This window comes from Cricetulus griseus, chromosome 4 (genome assembly GCF_003668045.3).
Source record: "Cricetulus griseus strain 17A/GY chromosome 4, alternate assembly CriGri-PICRH-1.0, whole genome shotgun sequence".
In the NCBI taxonomy this organism is placed as follows: domain Eukaryota; kingdom Metazoa; phylum Chordata; class Mammalia; order Rodentia; family Cricetidae; genus Cricetulus; species Cricetulus griseus.
Window position 1 is genome coordinate 113967528 of NC_048597.1, and position 7170 is coordinate 113974697.

A 7170-nucleotide genomic window follows, 5' to 3' on the forward strand; every position below is an offset into this window, starting at 1 on the left:
ATAACCTGGACAAGGCAGAATGGAGCCCTGTCATCCCAGAGAATCATAAGCTCCAGCCACCCTGGGCTACAGAGGAAATTTAAGGCCAACTTGGGCTAGATAGGAAGTCCCTGACTCACTCAGAAAACTCAGGGAGAGATGGATAGCAACAGGAAGGGAGAGACGGGAGACAGAGGGAGAGGGAGAGTGGTAAAGATGGAGACAGGTGAGGGAGACAGAGATGGGGGAGAGAGACAGAGAAAAGGGAGAGAAGTAGATCCCAATATAAAACGACTGCAGTTAGTTTGCCAATATTTATCTAGAAAACCATGGCCCTGGGTTAATCTGGCCTACAAGCCATAAAAATAGCACTTTGACTCCATTTGAAAAATGCATTAATTCATTCAACAAGCATCCTGCACCCTTGGACCCAGCTGGGCACTGGAGATCCTGGGTGGACCAGTCCCACCCTGTCCTAGAAAGACCTACAGTGGAAGGAGGGGTAGAGGGGGATGGAGGCAGACGTGTGTATGTGGAATTGGAGGTCTCCTGTCTGTCCCCAGCTGATTCCTTCTGAGAAATGCGAGGCATGTATTGGCTAAGAACCCCAGAAATGAATGCACGAGGGCAGAGCAGGCTGAGAACAGGGTGCCATCAGTGTCCCCAGAAATGAACCGCAGGTTTAGTCTATAGCCTATAAAGCTGCAGGTCTCTGTGCCCATTTATCACATCATGTCTGGTCCCGGTTCCCCACTGCCATCTCCACCCCCACCCAGGCACTGCCCGCTACTCTGTTAGTAGTGTTTTCAGTCAGAGTCTCATATAGCCCAGGCTGGCCTGAAATACTCAACATAGTCAAGGATGACCTTGAACTTCTGATTTTCCACCATACCCAGATCCAGTTTATGTGATGCTGAGAAAAGAACCCAGGGCTTCATATGTGTTAAGGCAAGCACACTACCAACTGAGCCACAACCTCAACTCCCAGCCCTATAATTGATTAAAATTTTCAATGTCACGGCTAGGAAGACAGCTCAGCAAGTAAGATCACTTGAAGTCTAAGCCTGAGGATCTGAGTTCAAATCCTGACACCCATTTAAAAAGCTGGGCTCAGTCAAGGGCATGCCTGTAATCCCAGTGTTGTAGGGGGTAGTCTATGAGGATCTCTGGAACTTGCTGGCCATCATCCTAGGTCAGGTTCAGTGACTGTCTCTGTGTCAAAGGAATAAGGTGAAGAATGATAGAACAGGACACCTGATGTCCTCAGGTATTAGCACATATACACAGACATGTGGACATGTGGATCACACACACACACACACACACACACACACACACACACACACACACACACCACAAATAAATAAAAAGATTACCATGCCCTTGGGTAGTTCTTTCTGCAGTACTTCCCATGATGCTCTTTGATTTGAGTTTTGGCAATCTCGACCTTAGATGACTAACATCAGGTGTAAACCAACAAATAGGAAAAGCAAAATAATGTTGGCCCATTCAGACACTTACAATCCCAGTATTCAAGGAGCAGAAGCAGGGAGATAGAACATTCCAGGCCAGTTTGAGCTACTGTGTGAAATCCTTCTCAATAATAACAAGTGAAAACCAAGTGTTTGTGGTCAGTGCCTGTAATCACACGCCTCTTGGGAGCAGAAGGATCACTGGGAATTTGAGATCTGCTGGGCTACAATATGAGGCCGGGACTCAAAAGATAAAGGGCTGGCATGTAGCGAGGTAGAGTGCTTGTCTAGCACACACACAGCCCTGGGTTGGCCCAGCACCACACAAACGAAGTGTGGTGGTGCACACCCATAACCTCAGCACTTGGGATGTGGAGGCAGGAGAATTAGAAGTTCAAGGTTATGTTTAACTACCATTGAGACTGTCTCAAGAAAAAGAGGAGAGAGAGAGATGAATGGAGAGAGAGCTCAGTCACTAAGAATGCTTCCTGCTCTTAAAGAAGACCCAGCTTTAGTTTCGGGCACCCACCTGTAACTATAGTTCCAGGGGATCTGATGCCCTCTTCTGGGCTCCAAAGGATTTTGCACACACACGATACACACAAACTACTCAAGCACACACAGATGTCCATAAAATGATAAATAATTTTTTAAAGAGAGAGGAAAGAGAAAAGGGGAGAGAAGAGAAGATGGAAGGGAGAGAGTAGAGAGGGTGGAAGGGGGAGGGAGAGGAGGGGAGGAAAGACAAGGATTTTCTTTAACTTCAGGATACAAACAGGTCTATGTGTGGCATGACCCGGACATGCCTGTACACAAGCCTTCTGGGCATGTCCATTTCCCGTTTCCAGGTGTCCCGAGGTAGAAAGGAAAAGCTGGTGACCCCAGGGTCCCTTCTCAGCCCTGCCAGGGCTTGGACAACTGCCTTTATCTTCTTGCCTTCGGGGACACAGAGACTGGGATGGAGGAGCCCTGGAGATGGAGGGACAGCCAGCCAGGGGGCGGATGAGGTCAAGGCAGCCAGGCTGGTTGTCACAGGCCCTCACGCCCACCTCGCCTGCCAGCAACTGTATGTTTTCATCTTTTCCTTGGAGGGGGAGGGGGAGGGGTTCGGCATGGAGCCTTGAGTGCTGAATTAAGTGACAATGAATTTGAACCACATGGAGCCCCGGCTTAAGGGGGAAAGTGTTTGGGTCAAACAAAGAAAGAGTTTCATCAACCCCCACCCTCACCCCCACACCCACCCCCAGACAGTACAAAAATAGTTCAGGCCCAGGCAGGCTATGACCCACAGGCCTGGCTGCGTGTCATGGCCCCCTGTCCTGGAAAGATACTTCTGGTGGCCTCTTTCCCTGGATGTGGGTTTCGCAATCTTCCCTTGTTTTGGTGGCCTCCTTTTAAACTGGCCTAGTTTGTCTGGGAGAATTAGCTGGAGAGAAGAACCAGGGAGACCCTCTCTCTTTCATTTTCTGTTTGTTTTTGGAGAAAGGGTCTCATAGCCCAAGCTGGCTTTGAACAGGCTATATAGCCTTCAACTCATTACCTTCCTGCCTCCACCTCTCCAGGGGCTGGGGTTACAGATGTGTGCCAGCGTGACTGGTTTATGAAGAGCTGGAGGTAGAACCTAGGTCTTCATGCATGCTAGGGTCACATGGAGAGCCTGGGAAACTGAGGCAGGGCACATCCTTTCATGGTGCCAACCAAAGGCATGGAGAGTCAGAGACACCCAGTCCCAGAGACCAGAAATAGCTCAGAGCAAGCATCCCATAACCAATGCTCAACATGCACTGGGAATTTGGCAATGGATGGCAGGAGGGCTCTGGATATGTAGACAGCTGGAACTTGCTCACCTGGACTTGGGGAGATTTATTGTTGGTATTGCTGCTGAGACAGGGTCTCAAACAGCCCTGACAAACCTCATTCAACCTTGCAATGTAGCAGAGGCCAGCTGGGCACACTTTGTCCTCACTGTGCCCCCTGCTCTAGGGACCCCAGGACCCAACCCGTCTGGGACACCATGTAGCCTGGCCTCCTTCCCCAAGCTGGCTTCCTAGAGGGTTTCCGTTCTTTTCATTCCTATTGTTCTCCCAGCTGCCTGCCTGATTTTGCTTCTGCAGGCCCTGACCTACCCTCATGGGCCAAGCTGGGAGGAGCATAAACCAGCCCCACTAGAAAGGCTAGGGAATGGGAGCACAAAGCTGGGCTCTGGCTTTTTATTGTTGTTGATGTTGATTGGCAGTGTTAGACTGTGGGGCAGGGGCTCAGTTGGTAGAGTGCTTGCTGAGCATGTATGAAGGCCTAGCCTAGAAATACATGGTTCTATCCCCAGCAATGCCTAACCCAGGTGTGGTCATGCATGCCTGTAATCCCAGTGCTTGGGAGATAGACTCAGGAGGATCCAGAATTCAAATTCACTCTTGACTATATTGAGAGTTCAAGGCTAGTCTGGACTACTCAAAAAGAAAAGACAAGATCTCATTGTATATCCCAAACTGTCCTCAAACTTTTGGTCCTCCTGCCTCAGCTTCCTGAGAGGTGGGAATATGGGCACATACTACCATGCTGAGCTCATGTTACTTCCCACTAGTGGAGTGTGGGAAGGCGGAGGATGCCTCCTCTCAGCCCTCTTGATAGGGATGGATGATAAGTAGGAGCTTCCTGGCTGGGACACTTGTCAGCCACGTGGACAAGTGATTTGCTTTTGCTGACCCTCAGTTTCCTCAGCTATAAAATGGGGGTGACAAGGAATCTCCCCTCACAGGTGTTGGGGGCAATGTGTGGGAGGTGATGTTTTCTCAGGTGTGGTGGCTCATGTCTGTCATCTCAGCATTTGGCACTCTGGAGGCAGAAACAGAGGGTCTCCTGGGCAAGTTGGTTAGCTAGGCTAGCCAAATCAGCATGTTCTGGGGTCAAGTGGATGCCCTGTTTGGTTTGGTTTGGTTTGGTTTGGTTTGGTTTCTCGAGACAGGGTTTCTCTGTGTAGCTTTGGAGCCTATCCTGGCACTCGCTCTGGAGACCAGGCTGGCCTCGAACTCACAGAGATCCACCTGCCTCTGCCTCCCCAGTGCTAGGATTAAAGGGGTGCACCACCAATGCCTGGCAGTTTTGTTTTAAGATTTATTTGTTTTTTATTTTATGCCTGTGAAAGTAGGTCTGTGCACCAGGTGTGTGCAGTGCTATGGAGGACAGAAGAAGGTGTCAGATTCCCTCTGGAACTGGAGTTACAGACAGTTGTGAGCTGCCCTATGGGTGCTGGGAATCGAACCCAGGTCCTCTGGAAGGGCAACCAGTGCTCTTAACTGATGAGCCATCTCTCCAGCTCCGAGGGGATGACACTCCATATTAATGCATGAAGATGAAAGCAGTTGAGGAAGAACCCTAACATCAACCTCTGGCTTCTACATGCAAACATACCCACACACAGGTGTGTGCCCACCATCTGCAAAAAAAGAAAGAAAGAAAGAAAGAAAGAAAGAAAGAAAGAAAGAAAGAAAGAAAGGGAGGAAGGAAGGAAGGGAGGGAGGAAGGAAGGAAGAAAGGAAGGAAGGAAGGAAAGAAGAAAGCACACATGCATAGCATACACACATATACACATGCATAGCATACACACATACACACGAGAAATAGATGAATAAGAAAATTCTTGCCCATGTCCATTGTTATTCACAAGTGTCTCCAATGCACATGTTGGTTAACTCACATTTTCCATGGCCAGGGAGGGGTAAGAGAAGGCTTTCGCTCTTAGCCGTTTGCTGCTTCAGGGCCCCAGGCTAGAGGCTGCAGCTGTAAAGAATTCCTTTCAATCCAGTCCAATGATGCTACGATAAGCCTGGACCACAGGATACAGCATCACCAGGCCGAGGAGGCTGTAAGTCAGCACCAAAGCAGAGGCCAATCAAAGCAGTCAGGCTCTGGATTGGGGTTTGGTGGAGGTTGGGATGAGGGAGGGGGTGGGAAGGTCTATTCTCTGTGGTCCCAGTACCATTCTCTTGCTGTCTGCCTAATACCTACCCATTCTGCACATCAAACATCTATTCTCTACCCCATGGCTGTGTGTACACACACACACACACACACACACACACACACACACACTCTCTCTCGCACCCTCCACAGGACTCTCCAAATGAGCGTTCCAAAGCTTGACCTTTAAAGGGTATCCAACATCCTGGGTTCCTTGCAAGAGTAGACTCTACCTATTGTATGCTCTGTCCTGAAGAGGGCATGGGTATCAACAGCTCAGGAAAGGATGGAGAGACCATAACAGCCCGAGGATGGGGTGCTCTGAAATTCTGTCTTCCAGGCACAGCATGGCTGTTACACTCTTGAACTCATCTGCACAAAATCAGGCCTTCAAGCCATCCATCATGGGTGCGGGAGGGGCTCACAAGGCCCCGCCCCTCTCCAAAGATCTATGTGCAGTGAGTGGTTGCTGGGGGAGGGAGAGAGATTTTCTTCAGCGGTGTAACTGCTGGTAAGCTCCTCTGCTCTGGTAAATAGCTATATTCCACACAAGTAGAGGTGTAGACATGGAAGTAGAGGGGTCTAGTGAGGAAGAGGAAGGGGACCACCAGGAGTGGCGGGTGGGGGGGGAGACAAAAGAGGGTACTGAGGTTCCATAACAAAACCCATTACTATGGATTTAATATGTGTTAATACAAAACGTAAGAATAGTGTCGGCCATATCCTGACAGAGAAGCCTGGACCCATCCCTTCATGATGGGGTGTGACTTTGGAGTCCCAAGGGCTTCGGTTTGGCATGGTTGTATATCCTGAAGCCAGAAGCATTAGGGCCAAGCAAGATGGCTCAGCAGTAAAGCCACCTGCTGCTAAGCCTGGTGGCCTGAGTTGGATTCCCCAGGACCCATGTGGTGGGAAGAAAGAGTTGTCCTCTAACTGCCACATCTGCAAAATGACATGTGTGCATGTGCGTGCACACACATCCAATAAACAGATGGGGTTTTTTTTTGTTGTTGTTGTTTTTGTTTGTTTTTCAAGGCAGGGTCTTTCTGTGTAGCTTTGTAGACCAGGCTGGCCTCAAACTCACAGAGATCTGCCTGCCTCTGCCTCCCAAGTGCTGGGATTAAAGGCGTGTGCCACCACTGCCCAGCAATAGGTGTAACTTTTAAAAGTAATTATTAGTGGGGCTGGAGAGATGGCTCAGAGGTTAAGAGCACTGGCTGCTCTTCCAGAGGTCCTGAGTTCAATTCCCAGCAACCACATGGTGGCTCACAACCATCTGTTATGAGATCTGGTGCCCTCTTCTGGTGTGCAGATATACATGGAAGCTGAATGTTGTATACATAATAAATAAATAAAATCTTCTTTTTAAAAAAGTAGTCATTAGTGACTGAACTTAATATGAGCCAGTTAAATGGCTGGGGATGTGGCTCAGTCGGTGGTGTATTTGCCTAATGTACAGGAAGATCAGGAATCACCCTCAGTTACAAAGGGAATTTGAGGATAGCCTAGGCTACATGAGGCCCTGTCTCTTGTATTTGTAGTTGTGAGCCTGGCCTTTAACAGTTAAGCCATCATCCCTCCAGCCTGGCCCTGTCTCATTTAAAAAAAAAAAAAATCCATTTGTGATGTTGAGTCCCTTGTTCAGGAGGTCCCTTACCTTTGGGGTAGTCCCTTTTCCACCGGCTAGCCCAATTCCCTCTAGTTGTCTTCTTTCTTGGGCTCTCCTCATCTGGATCTAAGGTTCTGGGGAGACCACTTG